The sequence below is a fragment of the Neoarius graeffei genome, chromosome 7 (assembly GCF_027579695.1).
Source record: "Neoarius graeffei isolate fNeoGra1 chromosome 7, fNeoGra1.pri, whole genome shotgun sequence".
NCBI classification, from domain to species: Eukaryota; Metazoa; Chordata; class Actinopteri; order Siluriformes; family Ariidae; genus Neoarius; species Neoarius graeffei.
Window position 1 is genome coordinate 38,392,391 of NC_083575.1, and position 19,680 is coordinate 38,412,070.

At 43.5% G+C, this 19,680-nt stretch overlaps 1 protein-coding gene across 4 annotated transcripts in view; it reads right to left on the reverse strand.

The window, feature by feature from the left end:
* Window positions 1-19,680, reverse strand: part of thada (THADA armadillo repeat containing) — a 272,868-nt gene that overhangs the window by 215,245 nt on the left and 37,943 nt on the right. The window contains exon 1 of one of the 4 annotated variants that reach the window (XM_060925592.1): window positions 483-531. The exons of the other annotated variants lie outside the window; for them this stretch is intronic. The gene's annotated coding sequence lies outside the window, so the exon portion shown is untranslated. Of the gene's footprint in view, window positions 1-482; window positions 532-19,680 lie in introns of those variants that run through there. 4 annotated transcript variants of the gene reach the window in all.

Here is a 19,680-nt window from a genome sequence, read left to right on the forward strand (position 1 = left end):
ATTCAAGACAAGAGTATTATTTCAGATGTTTCACTCTGAGCTGAGCTCTCTCAGGCCTGATCCATGAATCCCATAACCGACAGTAACCGATAGAACAATATCAACCATTCAAAAACTCTTTAATTGTATAAATTTCAAATGGTTTGCAATTAATTGGGATCCACTGTTTTTATCGTTTCAACCGCGCATCAGACCCTCATCCAATTGAAAATGTCTTTCACGCACTTTTCTCCTCCATGAGAATTTTGAAAAGTTAAGTCTGCTTCTACTCACTCACTCACTGCTCCTACTTCTAGCTAGCACACAGATGCTAACACATACTCCTCATTCAGGAATTCAGTTAAACCTCAACTCACCAGCATTTAGCGTTTAAATGAAGTATTTATCGGGCATATATGGAAAAAAACAACATCCTCATATCTCTGTTACAAACTATTTAACCTTAATAAAAACCACAATGTAATAACTAGCAAGATACTCACCACCATAACACACGTCTCTGTTACTTCATTTCCGAAACCGTTCCTCACAACCATGGCTGAACTACAAACAGCAACAAAGTGCACTAGATAGGGCGTACTAATCACGGCATCTTATATCCTATGTAGGCTCCTTATATATAAAATTGAAGTTATGGAAACACGTCCATATCGATTGGGCAAACCGAGTAGTTAGTGGCGTTTCATTGGCTGAACTGAGTGTCAGTTCAACCTGAGGTTGCTGTGTTGGGAAAAATCTACATAACCACGCCTACATTGCATCCGATTGGTCTGTTTAGTGACCGACACGCCCTTTTGCATTGAAATGAAAAGTGTGTGTGAAAAAAAAGAGAGAGAGAGAGGAGTGTTTTTGGAAGTGACTTTGATAATTGAAGACATTGAAGACATTAAAGAACACCGGGCTTCAGTACTGATAATTATGGAGTGAGAGCGGAAACTATATTGTCATCTTTTTCTTTTAGGTAGGATGTCACTTTTTCACTCTGAAGACTTTTCTTTTTACAATGATGACGTGTGTGTGTGTGTGTGTGTGTGTGTAACTGTTCTGTTTTTGTGCACGCATGATCTTATGCAAAGGTGAAAATAATACCCCACTATAGCACTGCTATATTATATTCTAGTGCATGCGATCTGTATAGCTCTGATATTGCATCCCTCATGTCATGCTATAATAACAGTAATATATAGAAAGTACATAAACTGAGGGGACAGTGGTGGCTCCATGGGTCCTGATCTGATCTGAAGTTCTGGGGTTCGAGCCTCAGCATCCTGAGGTTGCTGCCACTGTTGGGCCCTTAAGTCCTATCCGATCGGCTCAACCTAACCACATCAACACTATATAGGAGGTGAAAAGAAGAAGATAGAAAGTCCATGACACAAAAATGAATGCCTCTGGGAGTATGATGATATCAGTCCCATGCTGTACTGTGATGAGGACAGTCAACCTAATTAAAATTCTCTTTTATCATGAAAGAAGAAGTTGTAAACCATATTCAAGCCACACACTCGTCCCACGATGGGTTGTAAATGAATGGCGAAGCTATGGGACTCATCGTCATCATTAATGAATCTGATAGGAAACATATGGGGAAGTAGATCCACTCGTCCTTGTCCCAAGGGTGAAGAGACAATGTTTCATCATGTTTCCTCATTGACAGCAACATAGAATGTATTTTATTTCCAATGCGTAATTCAAACAGCATGTGGATCTTGATAGAACCGCCTCTTCCTCCGTCTAATCTCTCTTCTGGTTGGACAATCTGATGAGTTGTAGTTCATTTTCAACTAATGGCTCAAACGGGATCTAAAACTCTGATGTTTGATGTGAATTAAATGTAAGAATATACTTCTCCATGATCTGGTGGTTTTCAATGTATTGTGTTCAAATGCTCAGGTCTTTCCAGACAGTTTAAAAGAATGAAATACAGTAGTGTAGGTTATATAGTTGCAGGTCGTCATCACTGCTGAACCCAATCTGGGCTTGAGGTGAACCATGTTTGGTTGACTTGGCCAGAAGGGTGGCCAGTTCCTTTCTGCGCACTCACACATGGGCAATTTAGAGTAGCCAGTTAACCTAACTTGCATGTCTTTGGACTGTGGGGGAAACTGGAGCAACTGGAGGAAACCCATGCAGACACGGGGAGAACATGGAAACTCCACACAGGAAGGCCTCCGTCGGCCACTGGGCTCAAACCCAGAACCTTCTTGCTGTGACGCAGTGCTAACCACTACACCACCAGCTGCAGATCAGGCTTTTGTAAAATCCAAAGGTCTGCTACCAAGAACTGCTTTTATTTCAGGTTTGGAAAAGGAGCATCATCATTCTTTCAGTCGTCTTCAGTAAACGCTTTATCCTGATCAGGGTTTGAGGTGTATCCAGAACCTATCATGGTAACACTGGGTGCTCGTGTTGTAGTACTCGAGACCAGTCTCAAGACCACTTTTTGAAGGTCTTGGTCTCGTCTCGGAATCAACTACATTTTTACTCAGTCTTGTCTCGGTCTCAGACATAGAGGACTCAGGATTTTATTTCAAGACTGGTCAAAACCACGACTGTGGGGAATTCACTAAATTTCCTGTGTATTGTCTGATTTATTTGTTAACCTCATTACTGTGATTTGATGTAAAATTTCCTTCTTCAAATCCAACCAATAACGTGACCTCATTGCGAATTTGAAAATTTTCTTCCTGGTAACTTCCCACGTCCCTCCTCCTTCACACACACTGGTCCAGTCCTGGTCTTGACTCGGTCTCGCCCTGCCTTGGTCTTGACTTGATCTCAGCCCCCCCAAAGTCTTGGTCTTGTCTTGATCTCGATACACTTTGGCCTTGGTCATGACTTGGTCTCAGTGGTCTCGACTCCGACACTACTGGGTGCAATGTGGGAGAATTCATTTTGCTTGAATCCATCGCTGGGTAGAATGTACAAACACATTCATACACTCATTCAGACCTTGCAGTTTATCATTGCCACTCCACCTACCTGCATATTTTGCGAAGTTGGAGGAAACCAGAGAACCTACAGGAAGCCTATGCATTCATGGAGAAAACATAACTTCGCACAAACAGTAATGCATTCTGGATATCGGACCCAGGAGCTGTGAGGCACCAACAATGAAAGCTAGACATTTATTACTTTATGGGTCAGCCTCGTGGCACAGCAGATAGCGTTACTGTTTCACAGCTCGAGGGTTCCTGGTTTCATCCTGAGCTTGGCTTTCTGTGTGTGCAGAGTTTCTGTCCATGTTCTCCCTGGGTCTACATGGGTTTCCTCTCTAGATTTCCTCCCAAAAAATTATTGACTAGTCTCATCTCATCTCATTATCTCTAGCCGCTTTATCCTTCTACAGGGTCGCAGGCAAGCTGGAGCCTATCCCAGCTGACTACGGGCGAAAGGCGGGGTACACCCTGGACAAGTCGCCAGGTCATCACAGGGCTGACACATAGACACAGACAACCATTCACACTCACATTCACACCTACGGTCAATTTAGAGTCACCAGTTAACCTAACCTGCATGTCTTTGGACTGTGGGGGAAACCGGAGCACCCGGAGGAAACCCACGCGGACACGGGGAGAACATGCAAACTCCACACAGAAAGGCCCTCGCCAGCCACAGGGCTCGAACCCGGACCTTCTTGCCGTGAGGCGACAGCGCTAACCACTACACCACCGTGCCGCCCTTATTGATTAGTATGACAAGTTATTAAAAGATATTCTTTGCTTGCTAGTGATGATAATGCGAGAACATACCATAGTACACTGCATTAGACTGGAGTAAGATAGAGAAACATTTAACAAGCATTCATTCATTATATAAATGGAATATGAGAGAGAGAGAGATACAGTACTGTGCAAAAGTCTTAGGCACGTGTAAAGAAATGCTGTAGACCAAAAAGGGCTTAAAAATAATTAAATGAAATGTTTCAACATTTAAAAAAAAATACTATAAACAGCAGTAAGCTGTAATAAATGAAACTAAGTCAGTATTTGGTGTAAGACGACCCTTTGCTCTAAAAAAAATAGTCTCAGGTACAGTGAGTGCAGTTTGATAAGGAAATGAGCTGTAGGTTTTACTGAGCATCTTACAGAACCAGCCACAGTTCTTCTGGACACTTTGACTGTCACACTTCTTCGTTTTGCACCAAAACCCAGCAGCCTTCATTATGTTTTCTTTTTTAATCTGAAAAGTGCCCTCTAATGTAATATGCTGCTCAGATAGTGTACAAACTTTTTTTTTTTCCTGTAACATTTAATTTTGTGCTGGAAAACAAACGTTTGGACTCTAAAATGTTTCTGTACTGACTCGACAATGTCGAAGTCATAAAATAGAAATCTATAACAAAGTTTGTATGAAAAAAATAGGGTGCCTTAGACTTTTGCACACTACTGTATGTAATCTCATTAACACATCCAGTTCAATGCTTTCATTAATTGTCCATAATTATAGCACAGCGCTATTGAATTCTGCAGACTGATTGGTTAGACGATGTTGATTAAACAGCATGGAACTCGCGCCAGCTGGCGTTCACATGACAGGTTTATATTAATGTGCCCGTTCTATCTAATACAGTGTTGTTTCAATCAGAACAGCGCATTCATTTGAACTTGTACGACAGACACTCCACATAAATCTGTAAACATTTACGTAGTGAATTTTTTTTGTGAATCAATGTTTATTTAGAATTTATGGAAGGAACCTTCAGTGTCAGCACTATGTAAAAGTCAGAGGTAAAGTATTCTGACATGAAGAAGTACAAGTTCAGGGGCTCAGAGAAAATATAAAGGTAAGTGATAACAGGAAATAACTCTCGTGGGTGTTCCATAAACTGTAAATGGATTTTTTTTTTTAAAGAACGCTGTGTTGTTCTTTAAAGGGGCAATATGTAAGAATTGGCCACCTGGAGAATTCATACTCCACACTCCAAACAAATATCACTAGAAAGTTGGGGTGTCCACCCCATCATAAACAAGGAAATGCACAGTCCCTCCTCTCCCTTCCCGCCAAATGCAACACCACCACCACTCTTATAGAATTATCACTCACTGACTATAGCATGGGTGGTGTAGTGGTTAGCATTGTTACCTCACAGCAAGAAGGTTCTGGGTTCGAGTCTAGTGTCTGATGGGGGCCTTTATGTGTGGAGTTTCCATGTTCTCTGAGTGGATTTCCTCTGGGTGCTCCGGTTTCCTCCACAGTCCAAAGACATGCAGGTTAGGCTAATTGGTGGCTCTAAATTGACCGTAGGTGTGGATGTGAGTGTGAATGGTTGTTTGTCTCTCTGTCAGCCCTGCGATGACCTGGCGACTTGTCCACGGTGTACCCCGCCTCTCGCCCATAGTCAGTTGGGATAGGCTCCAGCTTGCCTGCGACCCTGTAGAACAGGATAAGCAGCTATGGATGGATGGACTATAGCATGGGTGGTGCGGTGGTGTAGTGGTTAGCATTGTTGCTTCACAGCAAGAAGGTTCTGGGTTCGAGTCCAGTGTCTGACGAGGGCCTTTCTGTGTGGAGTTTGCATGTTCTCTGTGTGGGTTTCCTCTGGGTGCTCCGGTTTCCTCCACAGTTCAAAGACATGCAGGTTAGGCTAATTGGTGGCCCTAGATTGACTGTGAATAGTTGTCTCTATATGTCAACCCTGCAATGAATTGTCGACTTGTCCAGGGTGTACCCTGCCTCTCGCCCATACTCAGCTGGGATAGGCTCCAGCTTGCTCGTGACCCTGCACGGATAAGTGGTTACAGCTAATGGAGGAGTATAGCATAAGGCTATTTAGTATAGACGATGCTTTACATCACCACTTATAAAAATAAAAGCCAACTACTAACTAACAGCAGGGCAAGAATAACTGCTGAAACTCTGAGAGCCAGTTAAGAGAACACTTCTTCTTTTGGCTGCTCCCGTTCGGGGTTGCCACAGCAGATCTGTTCTGCATATTTGATTTGGCATAGGTTTTACACCGGATGCTCTTCTTGTTGCAACCCTCCCCACTCTATCGGGGCTTAGGACCAGCACTAAGTATGCACTGGCTTGTGCAACCCCAGTGGCTGGGTACTTTCACATAAATCTGCATGTCTTTGAACAGTGGGATGAAACCCACACAGACACGGGGTGAACATGCAAACGCCACGCAGAAAGGCCGTGAGGCTCGAACCTGGAACCTTCTTGCTATGAAGCGACAGTACTAGCCACTGCACGACCATACCACCCCTGCCATGTTATAATCTTCATGTGTGTCCTCAGCCTATAGTTGTTAATCGCTTGCTCGATTCAGTTTTCAGTAAGAAAACAGCCACAGCAACTTGTGCAACAGCCACTATGGCTCATGACACGGCAGATACATACAGTGGTGCTTGAAAGTTTGTGAACCCTTCAGAATTTTCTATATTTCTGCATAAATATGACCTAAAACATCATCAGATTTTCACACAAGTCCTAAAGGCCCGGTCACACAGCGCTTTACGGCTTTATCACGGCCAAAACCCGTCAAAAAGTGCTCTCCCGTGAAGCAGACGATGTTGTTCGTGTTGATGTCGAAGTTAAGACGTGTTACAGTCGATATACAGACGTGACAGGACGCAGGGGAAAATCGGAACGGCGTCGGACGCGGCAAAAAGTTTTGGACTGCTCAAAACTTTAGACCGCGGACAACCACGGCCGGCACACGTGGTAAAGACGTGCAACACACGTGAAAAACACGTGATAATCAGTGTCCCGGCCGTTATTAAAACTTGGGGAGACGTGGTAAGACGCGAAAGTTTGGTGGTCTATCACGGGCAGAGCACGGTCATCGGACGGGTGTTACGCGTTGGTATCACGGGATATAGCGTGTGTTTAGCGGCTTATCACTGAGAAATGGATTTTTCCGCGTACATAGCACTGTCTAAGCCCGTTAAACGACGTCTCAAACAAGTTCTAAATTCGATTGATCACTGTCTAATCACTTCTGCATCACTTCTGATTTGCGGCATGTAAATACCGTAATTTTCTGAGACCTCGGCACTTGCAGTCTAAATGTCAAGGGGTGAACATGAACCCTCAACGCTGTGATCTCCTCATCTTAATGCTCCAGCACCAACAGAACCAACTGATACAGGCTCAACATATCCTACCGCTTTTATATGCGCAGCAAGCCGCTCTTCCAACGACGCTGAGCCGCGGTTACCCGTGATTTGGCAGTGCTGCAGCAGTGAAACAGCCGCCGACGGCCATACCCCGTACAAAGCACGGCAAAGCCAAAATTGACCAAAAATTACCACTTACGACCACGTCCACCAGATTTTTGTATCTTTTTGTACGTGATATAGACGCGGAGTGCTGTGTGACCGGGCCTTAAAAGTAGATAAAGAGAACCCAGTTAAACAAATGAGACAAAAATATTATACTTGATTATTTATTTATTTATTTATTTATTGAGGAAAATCATCTAATATTACATATCTGTGAGTGGCAAAAGTATGTGAACCTCTAGGATTGAGCAGTTAATTTGAAGGTGAAATTAAAGTCAGGTGTTTTCAATCAATAGGATGACAATCAGGTGTGAGTGGGCACCCTGTTTTATTTAAAGAACAGGGATCTATCAAAGTATGATCTTCACAACACGTTTGTGGAAGTGTATCATGGCACAAACAAAGGAGATTTCTGAGGACTTCAGAAAAAGCGTTGTTGATGCTCATCAGGCTGGAAAAGGTTACAAAACCATCTCTAAAGAGTTTGGACTCCACCAATCCACAGTCAGACAGATTGTGTACCAATGGAGGAAATTCAAGACCATTGTTACCCTCCCCAGGAGTGGTCGACCAACAAAGATCACTCCAAGAGCAAGGCGTGTAATAGTCGGCGAGGTCACAAAGGACCCCAAGGTAACTTCTAAGCAACTGAAGGCCTCTCTCACATTGGCTGATGTTAATGTTCATGTGTCTATCACCAGGAGAACACTGAACAACAGTGATGTGCATGGCAGAGTTGCAAGGAGAAAGCCACTGCTCTCCAAAAAGAACATTGCTGCTCGTCTGCAGTTTGCTGAAGATCACGTGGACAAGCCAGAAGGCTATTGGAAAAATGTTTTGTGGGCGGCTAAGACCAAAATAGAAATTTTTGGTTTAAATGAGAAGCATTATGTTTGGAGAAAGGAAGACACTGTATTCCAGCATAAGAACCTTATCCCATCTGTGAAACATGGTGGTGGTAGTATCATGGTTTGGGCCTGTTTTGCTGCATCTGGGCCAGGACGGCTTGCCATCATTGATGGAACAATGAATTCTGAATTATACCAGCGAATTCTAAAGGAAAATGTCAGGACATCTGTCCATGAACTGAATCTCAAGAGAAGGTGGATCATGCAGCAAGACAACGACCCTAAGCACACAAGTCATTCTACCAAAGAATGGTTAAAGATGAATAAAGTGAATGTTTTGGAATGGCCAAGTCAAAGTTCTGACCTTAATCCAATCGAAATGTTGTGGAAGGACCCGAAGCGAGCAGTTCATGTGAGGAAACCCACCAACATCCCAGAGTTGAAGCTGTTCTGTACGGAGGAATGGACTAAAATTCCTCCAAGCCGGTGTGCAGGACTGATCAACTGTTACCGGAAATATTTAGTTGCAGTTATTGCTGCACAAGGGGGTCACACCAGATACCGAAAGCAAAGGTTCACATACTTTTGCCACTCACAGATATGTAATATTGGATCATTGTCCTCAATAAATAAATGACCAAGTATAATATTTTTGTCTCATTTGTTTAACTGGGTTCTCTTTATCTACTTTTAGGACTTGTGTGAAAATCTGATGATGTTTTAGGTCATATTTATGCAGAAATATAGAAAATTCTAAAGGGTTCACAAACTTTCAAGCACCACTATAATCCTTTTTTTTAATTCATAATGTGACTCATCAAACCGACTGCCTATGGCACAAAATAATCACAGAGCTAAATATTTGAGTTTTGTATTTTGTTTGGTTTAAAAAAACGAGTGCCCTTTAACCTTATGTGAGTATAACTATGCCTTTGCAGTTTACCGGGGTTGTGAATTAGCGGATCAAATGTTATCTAATGTATTTATGGCATTCCCTACACAAAGAAATGTGCTTAATATAATGGCAGAAATAAAATAATTTGACGACAGCAAGCCCAAGAAGCCCAATGTGCATGAACACACACCCTGGCACGGTCAATCGCTGTAGAATAAGCCCAGATTCTAGACTAAACATTTTCTCAAAACACTTGTGTCATGGAAATTCTAAAGTAGCAAGCAGACAATTTTATGGCTTTAAAATAATGAGTGTATTTAGGAGCTATAAGGATAAAGGATATTAAAAAGCTCTCTGTACTAATGGTAATTTAAGAAACATGACTAGACGACAGTGGTTTTTGCCTTTTTTGGTGGACTCATGCATCACACACACTATTGCTGCTATAATCTGAAGTACTCCCATACTTTCAAACCTTGGGTCTTTAGAAACATTTACAGTGAACCTCTTTTGCAAGCGAGTTGAACTCCAGGTGTCATGATTTTTTAAAAGCGTACTGTTGACTGGAGCCAACCAATGACTGGAGCCAAAGGAAGGGTTTCCGCTTGTAGATCATGTGCGTGCACGTGCACGAGTTTGAGAATGGAGGCTATTTAAATGGCATACAAAAATGACTGACGTCTTGCACGCAGCGTTTACAAAGTCATGTTGGGAGACTTTTGCTAATGTTGGTTGATGCTGAACAGGATTTAACGTGAGATTTTCAAACCACGGTAAATCAACCGTGGTTTTGATGATAATTAAAATGTAAAGGGCTTCCAAGTGATGCAACAAAAAAGCGTTCCTCCCATCATCCAGAGATCGCAAGTTTGAATCCCGATGATGCCACAGCCATCTGTTGGTCTGTGGATATTTAAGAGAACAAAATTGGCCGTGCTCTCAGGAAAGGACGGGTGGCATACACTCTCTCTCCCCTGTAAATTACAGCAACACTAGCCAATCGTTGGTGTCTGTGAGCTCATGCATTCGGAGGTGGGTGGATAGCGCATTCTTCAGAGTGTGTTATGCCACTCCTAACATTGCATAAGCAGCAATTCGAAAAGGAAGGATGGAATATGAGGAAGCAAGATGACTTTCGCCCTCCCTGGTCAGTAGCTGTTGTGTGTTGAGTGGGTGGGAATTCGCCATATCTAAATTAAAGAGCAAATTGAGGGGGGGAATTGAAACCGTAAAATTAATCGTCAGGAATGTTACAGAGAAACCAGTAACTATTTAATCCCTAACCTCACACAAAGTGTATGCACTCAGTCCAGAGACAAAATAGTCGATAATGTTTGGGTATGTGAGTGGTTAGCACTGTCATGTCACAGCAAGAAGGTTCTGGATTCGAGCCTCACAGCCAACGAGGGCCTTTCTGTGTGGAGTTTCCATGTTCTCCTCATGTCTGTGTGGGTTTCCTCTGGGTGCTCCGATTTCCCCCTCAGTCCAAAGACATGCAGATTAGATAAAATGCCCAGCCAGTGGGGTCACACAAGCCAGTGCATACTTGGTGCTGGTCCCAAGCCTGCATAGATTGGGGAGGGTTGTGTCAGGAAGGGCAGCTGGTGTAAAAACACATGCCAAATCAAATATGTGGATCATGATTGTCCACTGTGGTGACCCCCAACAAGAGCAGCTGTCAGAAGAAGTAGTTTGGGTATGTAAGTAGATGGTCTATAATCCAGTCCAAATAATGTTGCTTGATATTACTCCATCCTCCCAGATGGAGTCCCTTTTCTTTCTCCAAAAATCCAACATACCCGAAACACAAAATGGTAACCAAAAATCAATGTTTCAGTGCCTGGATCCCAGGTGTTTCTACAAATTGTAGCATCAACTCTTTTCTTTCACTTTCAGCAGTCTGTGAAAAGATAGCTCCAGTTTCTCTTAGATCAATTTCTTGTATCAAAACCACACATCTACAGTACTGTGCAAAAGTCTTAGGCACCTTGATTTTTTTTTGTAATACATATTTTGTCTTCGCTGTTTACTTTATGGGCAGTAGGGTGGTGTAATGGTTAGAAAGAAAGCACAACTTTATTAATCACACACTTGTGAAATTCCTCTCTGCATTTAACCCATCTGAAGCAGTGAACACACACATGCACACACGTGAGCAATGAGCACACACACATACCCAGAGCAGCACTGTCACCTCACAGCAAGAAGGTTCTGGGTTCGAGCCCAGTGGCTGACAGGGGCCTTTCTGTGCGGAGTTTGCATGTTCTCCCCGTGTCTGCGTGGGTTTCCTCCGGGTGCTCCGGTTTCCTCCACAGTCCAAAGACATGCAGGTTAGGCTAACTCGTGGCTCTAAATTGACCATAGGTGTGAATGTGAGTGTGAATGGTTGTCTGTGTCTCTGTGTCAGCCCTGCGATGACCTGGCAACTTGTCCAGGGTGTACCCCGCCTCTCGCCCATAGTCAGCTGGGATAGGCTCCAGCTTGCCTGCGACCCTGTAGAACAGGATAAAGCGGCTAGAGATAATGAGATGAGATGAGACATTTTCATCAAAAAAAAATGCTGCAGAAAAATGTTTGTATGTCATTAAAAAAAGTAATATATTCCATAATAGACCATACATAATAAAGTTTGTCAGGGTTTACCTGCAAAAATAGAAGCAAATTCGACGGTCAAAGTTTCCAGAAGAACTGTGGCACATTCTCCAAGATGCTTAGAAAATCTTGGCAGTGAATTTCCTTATAAAAGTGCAGAAAATGTACCAGAGACTACTGATGCATTAAAAAAAAAAAAAAAGCAACAAGTTGTCGCACCAAATACTGATTGATTTCTGGTTACTGTTTTTTATAGTATTATTGTTGTATGTATAAGCGTTTTAATTTCATTATTTTGATGATGTTCCATTAATTTTGGTAATGTGCACTGAAGTATTTTCTTGTGACACAGATCTTTTTGGCACTATTCTAAGTCAGGGGACAAATTTATGCTCTTAAATTTGAGTCCTTTTCACCAGTGTGTGAAACGTGCACTTTCAACTGAAGTTACTGAGCTCAAAGCCGCATTCGTTTGGCACAAATCCTTCGAGACATTTAATTGTTTTTTACACATACTGTGTGTCTGAGTTGTTCTTGAGTTGAGACCAAGTGTATAATGAAAACCATTTATTATTGCAAAGGACTTTCTTACTCTGTTCAATTTCACTCCATTTTTCTCCTCCCCTGCAACTTTACCTTCACTTGACATGTGTTTTTCATAACTGAAATGCGTACAATGGAAAAGTGGGATGGTGGACCTGCGTTGGTTGGACGGAGGTTGTTTTGGTAGTGGTCCGTTTGTCCGGGGCCCTGCCCATGCCTGGAATACTTCAGCTGTTTTTTTACACACTAAAAGAGCATATTCACATAAGCGTCCCTCTGTCTTCCCACTGAATGCTGTGGCTTTCATAAGTATTATTTTCTCTGTTTAATTTGTCACTTGGCACAGCTTTCAGAAATAGCAGCTAGCGGTTGTGTGTTTCAGTAATTCTTTATTTTTATGAAGGAAGTCGGTCCCAATTCAGTGCAGTGATGTTTCTAACACACAGACACGTGTTATGCTAATGTAACAATTCCTCATCCCTCTGACTGTCTGTAGTTTGTTCCAGGACTGAGAGACTGTGATGTCCGGCAGCATGAGTGAGGCCGACAAGGCTTCAGATGGAGAATGGAAGGAGAAGTATATGGCTCTGGAAGCTCTGCTCTTGAAGTTCCGTGGACAGATGAGTGTGATTCGAGACCTCACCACAGAAAAGGTTAGCATTTCTCCCACCTAACCATCAGAAAACCATTCTGCCTTTCAGTCTCTACCACTTCTGATGATCTGATTAGTCCAGTGTCTTTAAAAATCATTTTTTATTTAACCTCATGCTGAATAAGTAAAAACTACACCCCCACGTCTTACTAAACCGCCTCTAATTACAGAGCAGCAATGTGGTTTTACTATATCTGCAGTGTCCTCCCACAGTGACTTACTGCCTGTTTGACTCACCCATATTTTAACTGTAGCATCTGGAATACCACCATCGTTAACCTTTACTAGAAATTATACTAGTCAGACGGTCAATACAACTCTTTAAGAGAGGCAAATAAGTACATACTAAAGTATTTACCATGTTTGGTGTGTTACAGGCACAGTTTGTGTGTGTGTGTGTGTGTGTGTGTGTGTGTGTGTGTGTGTGTGTGTGTGTGTGTGTGTGTGTGTGCGCCCTATGGCCTACTTCTTTTGGTCTGTCTCAGGGGAAAACTGATTAGAGGTTAATATAAACAGACGCTTAGCCACAAGGCTCCAAAGTGCTGCATTCTGGGACAGTACAGACTTCATAGAACTTCATATAGACTTGATGCAGACACTAGTCTATGAAATCTGTGCGAATCTGCATGAAAGAAACAAATGTTTGCATATTTTTGTGATTTTTTTTTTTTTTTTTTACGTTACCACATAATTTAGTGAGTGTCATCCATAGTGGGATAGTGTGTAGCAGCGTGGCCTCACAGCTTCAGAGTCTCCAGTTCAGTCCTGATCTCAGCTTACTGTCTGTGTGGAGTTTTGCATTTTCATTTTGCATATGAAGAAGAAAAGAAGAAGCCTTTATTTGTCACATGCACACTTCAAGCACAGTGAAATTCATCCTCTGCATTTAACCCATCTGAAGCAGTGAATACACGCACACACTCAGAGCAGTGGGCAGCCACACCAGAGCGCCCAGGGAGCAGTCAGGGGTTAGGTACCTTGCTCAAGGGCTTGCTCATTGTGGGGGAAACTGGAGCACCTGGAGGAAACCCACGCAGACACGGGGAGAACATGCAAACTCCACACAGAAAGGCCCTCGCTGGCCGCTGGTTTCGAACCCAGAACCTTCTTGCTGTGAGGCGACCGTGCTAACCACTACACCACCGTGCCGCCACGGTATGGGTCACTCTCATCTTCCAAAAACTTCAGGAGGTGGATTTGCTCCAATAAATTGCTACTAGGTGTGAAGGACTATGTGAATGTGTGCGCATGGAGCCTGCAATGGACTGGTGTCCCATCAAACATGTGCTTTCTGCCTCACACTCAGAGTTCCTGGGATAGGCTTCAGATCCATGGCAACCCATCCATCCATTATCTGTAGCCACTTATCCTGTCCTACAGGGTTGCAGGCAAGCTGGAGTCTATCCCAGCTGACTATAGGCGAGAGGCGGGGTACACCCTGGACAAGTCGCCAGGTCATCAAAGGGCTGACACATAGAGACAGATAACCATTCACATTCACACCTACAGTCAAGTTAGAGCCACCAATTAGCCTAACCTGCATGTCTTTAGACTGTGGGGGAAACCGGAGCACCTGGAGGAAACCCACGCAGACACGTGGAGAACATGCAAACTCCACACAGAAAGGCCCTCGTCGGCCGCTGGGCTCAAACCCAGGATCTTCTTGCTGTGAGGCAACAGTGCTAACCACTACACCACCATGCTGCCATGGCAACCCAGACAAGGATAAACTGAATACTGAAGATGAATGAATGGGAGAATTCCTACAAATAAGTAGGAAATTCCATCATTGGTCAAAGGATAATTGGTGGAAGTTAGATTTCTGCCAAAACCAGTTTTGTGGTCATTGATAAGATTGAGCGTTAATGTGGTTAGTGCTTTCACAAAATCATTCTCACAGCTGGCATCAATGCAGCTTGGCAAGTATCAAGCAAAGAAAAAGTCCCAAATGGTTAATATTTTTAAAAATCTTCTTCATAAGTGGGAAGCCATGGTCTAATGGTTAGAGAAGTAGCTTTGGGACCAAAAGGTCACCAATGTAATTCCCTGGACCAACAGGAATGGCTGAAGTGTCCTTGAGCAAGGCACCTAACCCCCAACTGCTCCTTACGCTGCTCTGGATATGTTGTACATTGCTCTGGATAAGAGCATCTGCTAAATGCCATTAATAATGTAATGTCTCAGCTCAACTGTCTATTCAGATAAGTGTAATTACTTTTTATTCCAGGGCAAACCTAATAGGTCTGAAGGTGTAAATTTTCTTTAACAGCACAGCTCTGACAGTAGTGCCAGATGTAATACCAATGATAGGTTTATATTAATGCTCTTCTTGCAAGTTCAAAACATACAGCGCGTGCTGCTCGACGCCCCCCCCCTTGTCAGCCGCCAACCAGGGATGATCACACAGTTTCGGTGGCTAAGGCGGTACTGCCATCCCTGGCGCCACCAGCAGCTTCATGCCACCAGGGGGCGTCTAAGATGGTTTAAATGGTTACACGGTACTATGTTGTGGTCATTACACTTCTGTTGTGGGCTTTTGCCCATATCCAACTCGACCCCTGCTTCGCTGTCGCTTGCAGGCATTTCTTTGCTGACTTCAATTTACGGCCACCAAGGCCAAGGTAGGACAAAAACGTCATCATGGAGCGGCCAACGAAGCCAAGACAGCCAACCTCAACTGGCCACACTGAACATTTCCAGTTGTTCTCAATACAGGTGGCTCGAAGGTCCTCATATCTTACTTTCTTATGTTCAAATGCTTCTTGCATATTCTTCTCCCAAGGAACAGTAAGTTCGACGAGTATTACACTCTTTGCAGAGTCTGACCATATTATTAGGTCTGGCCTTTCATTAGAGATAGTAATATGGGCAGGGAACTTGAGAGATTTCTCTAGGTCAACAGCGACCTGCCAGTCAGCAGCACCATGTAGAAGCCTTGTTTGCTTAGTGCCCTTCATTTCTCTAGGACGCTCCCCAGCTTTACAAAAGATGACATCAAGGGATGCTTGTTTCACAGGTGTCTTGTTTATTACCTCCTGCTGATCTTTCACTAAGGTTGCCAGCACATCCAGAACCTGATTATGATGCCATGTGTACATCTGTAACAACTGCTTGCAGCCAGAGAGTACATGGCAGAGGGTTCCACGTTTGATACCACAGCAGGCGCACAGGTCCGAATCTGAGTATTTCCACAGCTTGAGGTTTGCAGGTGTTGGTAAAAGATCATACACTGAGTGCAGCAAGAAAGCAATTGCAGGCTGGCTCATCTGCCACAAATCCGCCCATGCCACTTTTCTGGGTTCAGTTCCTTCCCATCTCAGCCAGGCTCCCTGTTTGGCGAAGCCTGCTGCAGTTGTAAGCCGGGCTTCCTCCTCCAACTCACAGAGTTCAACCACCATCTCCCTGCAACCCTGAGCACCTTGCTCAGAAAACCATCTATGGCAAACGGTGCCCAATCCTGCTCTTCCCACCTGCACTGCTCTGATAACTTCCTTAGTTCGAAGGCTTGCTTCTGCACAGTCTACTGCTGCCTCTGCAGACCACTTCCTGCCAGTGCGAATCGTTGGCTGCACATCACGAATCACCTTATCCGGTGAGTCTCTCAACATAAGATGGAAACATGCTTTAGCGACCTTAAACTCCTCTGTTAGTGATGGCAGCGGCAAACTCAGGTTTCCTGATTTCATGTATAGACCAGGGGTGGAGAAACTTGGGGGAACACCCAACCATTTTCTCAAGTACTTACTAATAACACGCTGAATGATCTCTACTCTGGACAGAGATTTCATACACCTGCAATGGCCAGAGAATTCTTGGTAGAAGGCCGAATTGGAAACACCAGGATTTAACTTTGCCTGGAAGTAAAGTCTTATCAATCGCCTGTAACCCTCTTCTAGCTTGCTCTTCAACCTCGACACCACGATGGCGATCGGTGACTGGGAAAGCATACCACCTGCCAAGGCTTTTCACAGGTTTCTCTCTCACTGTTGGAATTCTCTCACCACCCACATAGAAGTATACCTCCTTTACTGAACCTTTAACAAGGGATAGGCTACGGCTTTTCTGTGGCTTTGGTTTCATTCGAGCCCATTCAAACAGTTCGCCGAAGCGATGCAGCAGCCTTTCAGCCTCCGCTTGTAATGGTATTAAGATAATGTCGTCCATGAAAGCTCTGCTAGGTGGTAGTTCAAGTCCATCTCCCAGAGATTGACCCTTTGCGGAAGCCTCTGAACCTTTGAAGATGAGCTCCATCGCCATAACAAAAAGCAATGGGGAGATCACACACCCCATCATAATACCAATTTGCAGAGGCTCCCACTTTGTTGTATATTCGCTTGTTGTAAAACGCATACACACTGAACTGAAGTATGACCTTAGGATTGCCTCAACCTTTAAAGGAACGTGAAAGAACTCAAGTGCTTTCCACACGAGTTCATGCGGTACTGAGCCATAAGCATTGGCCAGATCTAACCACACCACATGTAGCTCGCTCTTGGATTGTTTGGCTATTTGGATTGAGTTCCAGATCATCTGTGCATGCTCAAGGCAGCCTGGGAAGCCTGGAACACCTGCCTTCTGTACAGAGGTGTTGATGTAGCCATTGCTTAAAAGGTAAAACGTTGCATGCCGCGCCACCACCCCGAAGAATAATTTCCCCTCTGCGTTCAACAAGGATATAGGATGAAATTGCCCTATACCAGAAGCCTCCTTTTCCTTAGGAATCCATATGCCATCAGCAAGACACCAGCACCGAGGAACACTGTTCTCACTCCGGGCTCTCTTTAGGAGTTGAAAGAGCTGACGCAGTACACATGGACACTTCTTATACAGCTTATATGAAATGCCATTTGGTCCAGGAGCACTTTTGGCTCTCGCCTTCCTAACAAACTCCTGAACTTCTGAAAAACGATACTCCGACGTATCGAACGGAACTCCAGGTGCTGAGGGCTGCGGGATGCCTTGTACTTGGGGCAATGGCACACCATATAATTCGTCGGAGTAAAGAGATCTTAAGTGCTCCTCCAGGTCTTCCTTAGATACCGCAAGTTTCCCTGCTTTTGGCCTCCTCAAAGAGGCCCTTTGCGAACGTGTACAGGTCTTTTAGGAAAGCCATCCATGCCTTTCGTTTTTTCTTTCACCTCCTACACCTGTTCTCTGCCCTTGTTAGCGTCAAGATCACTTTTGCTCATTAATGCTCTTCTTGCAATATATTATTGTTTCAACAGTAACACCTCATTCACAGGAACTTAAATTTTATGTTGCTAATAAACAACCAAAAATGTACAGTATGTTTAAATAGCATTGAGTGGTATATCAGATATATTCTATTCAGCTAGCATGATATTGAATGAGTCAAAGACAAGTTCAGTATCCTGCTAGCTGAATGGCATATGCCTGATATACTGCGAAAAAAAAAAAGCCAGCCAATATTATTATTCCCATCCCATTATCTCTAGCCGCTTTATCCTTCTACAGGGTCGCAGGCAAGCTGGAGCCTATCCCAGCTGACTACGGGCGAAAGGCGGGGTACACCCTGGACAAGTCGCCAGGTCATCACAGGGCTGACACATAGACGCAGACAACCATTCACACTCACATTCACACCTACGGTCAATTTAGAGTCACCAGTTAACCTAACCTGCATGTCTTTGGACTGTGGGGGAAACCGGAGCACCCGGAGGAAACCCACGCGGACACAGGGAGAACATGCAAACTCCACACAGAAAGGCCCTCGCTGGCCACGGGGCTCGAACCTGGACCTTCTTGCTGTGAGGCGACAGCGCTAACCACTACACCACCGTGCCGCCCCAATATTATTATTATTATTATTATTATTATTTACACATTCCTTTTGGGTGTTCAACACGTCTTTCTCTTTCAAAATTCTCTCAAAATCTTCCGTATTTAACGAAGCAAACCTAGCAGCCATGCTTGTTTACAAATTGTCACAGTCGCTCGCTAGTGCGGAAGTTTGACGTCTCCGACGTGTGACATCATGTCTTGACAACCATGCAATATCGTAAACCATATTCAACACTCATTCTCCTTTGGGTAGAGTCGCGTAATACACAGAGGTTAAGCGATTTGCTAACAATATTGCATGCGATCAAATGAAATGAATGAAACCTGTTAGAAGGGAATAGAACACGTTTTTTATTCCATCAGAAAAAGTGTCCTGTATGTATAATGATTGCAGATATTGGTTGCATTTGAAATGCAGTCTCAGGGAGAACGCTGTCTAACATGACAGCAAGGCATCAAGGACTGTTTGAAACTGGTCCAACTCTCGTTTCTTGACTTAAGATACCTTCAAACTTCCCCCAGTTGAAGGCAGGGTCACTGTATCTTCAGTGCTGCCTATTACCCATAAATCTGTGCAAGAGCTCCCTTAAGCATTGGGATTAAAAAAATGCCGGACGAATCTTCACAGAAAAGTGAATTAATATACAGTACAAATGTAATCTTTGGGGCATTTCTTTGCTTAGATTTTTTTTAAACGTTTCTGCAAAATACAGTAAACATTGTACTACATTGTTCTAACCCTGTGACTGTAACCAACTAAATTTGTTCACCAATTACAGTGGATATAAGAATTCTATACACCCCTGCTAAAATGGCAGGTTTATGATTAAAAAACAAACAAAAAAAATGAAACCATGATATATCCTGTCAGAACTTATTCCACCTTTATTGCAAAATTGCAATCGATATAAAGGTGAAAACAAATCAGAAAAAACATTTTTAAAAACCTGGCTGCATAATTGTGCACACCCTTTAATAATCAAGGATGTGGCTGTTTTCAGAATCAACCAATCACATTCAACAGTAGTTAGTATATGCCTGGTATCAATTAAAATGGTTCTGATTGACCTCAGATAAAGTTTGGCTCTTCCTGTAGAATTATTCTGATATCCTCTTGGT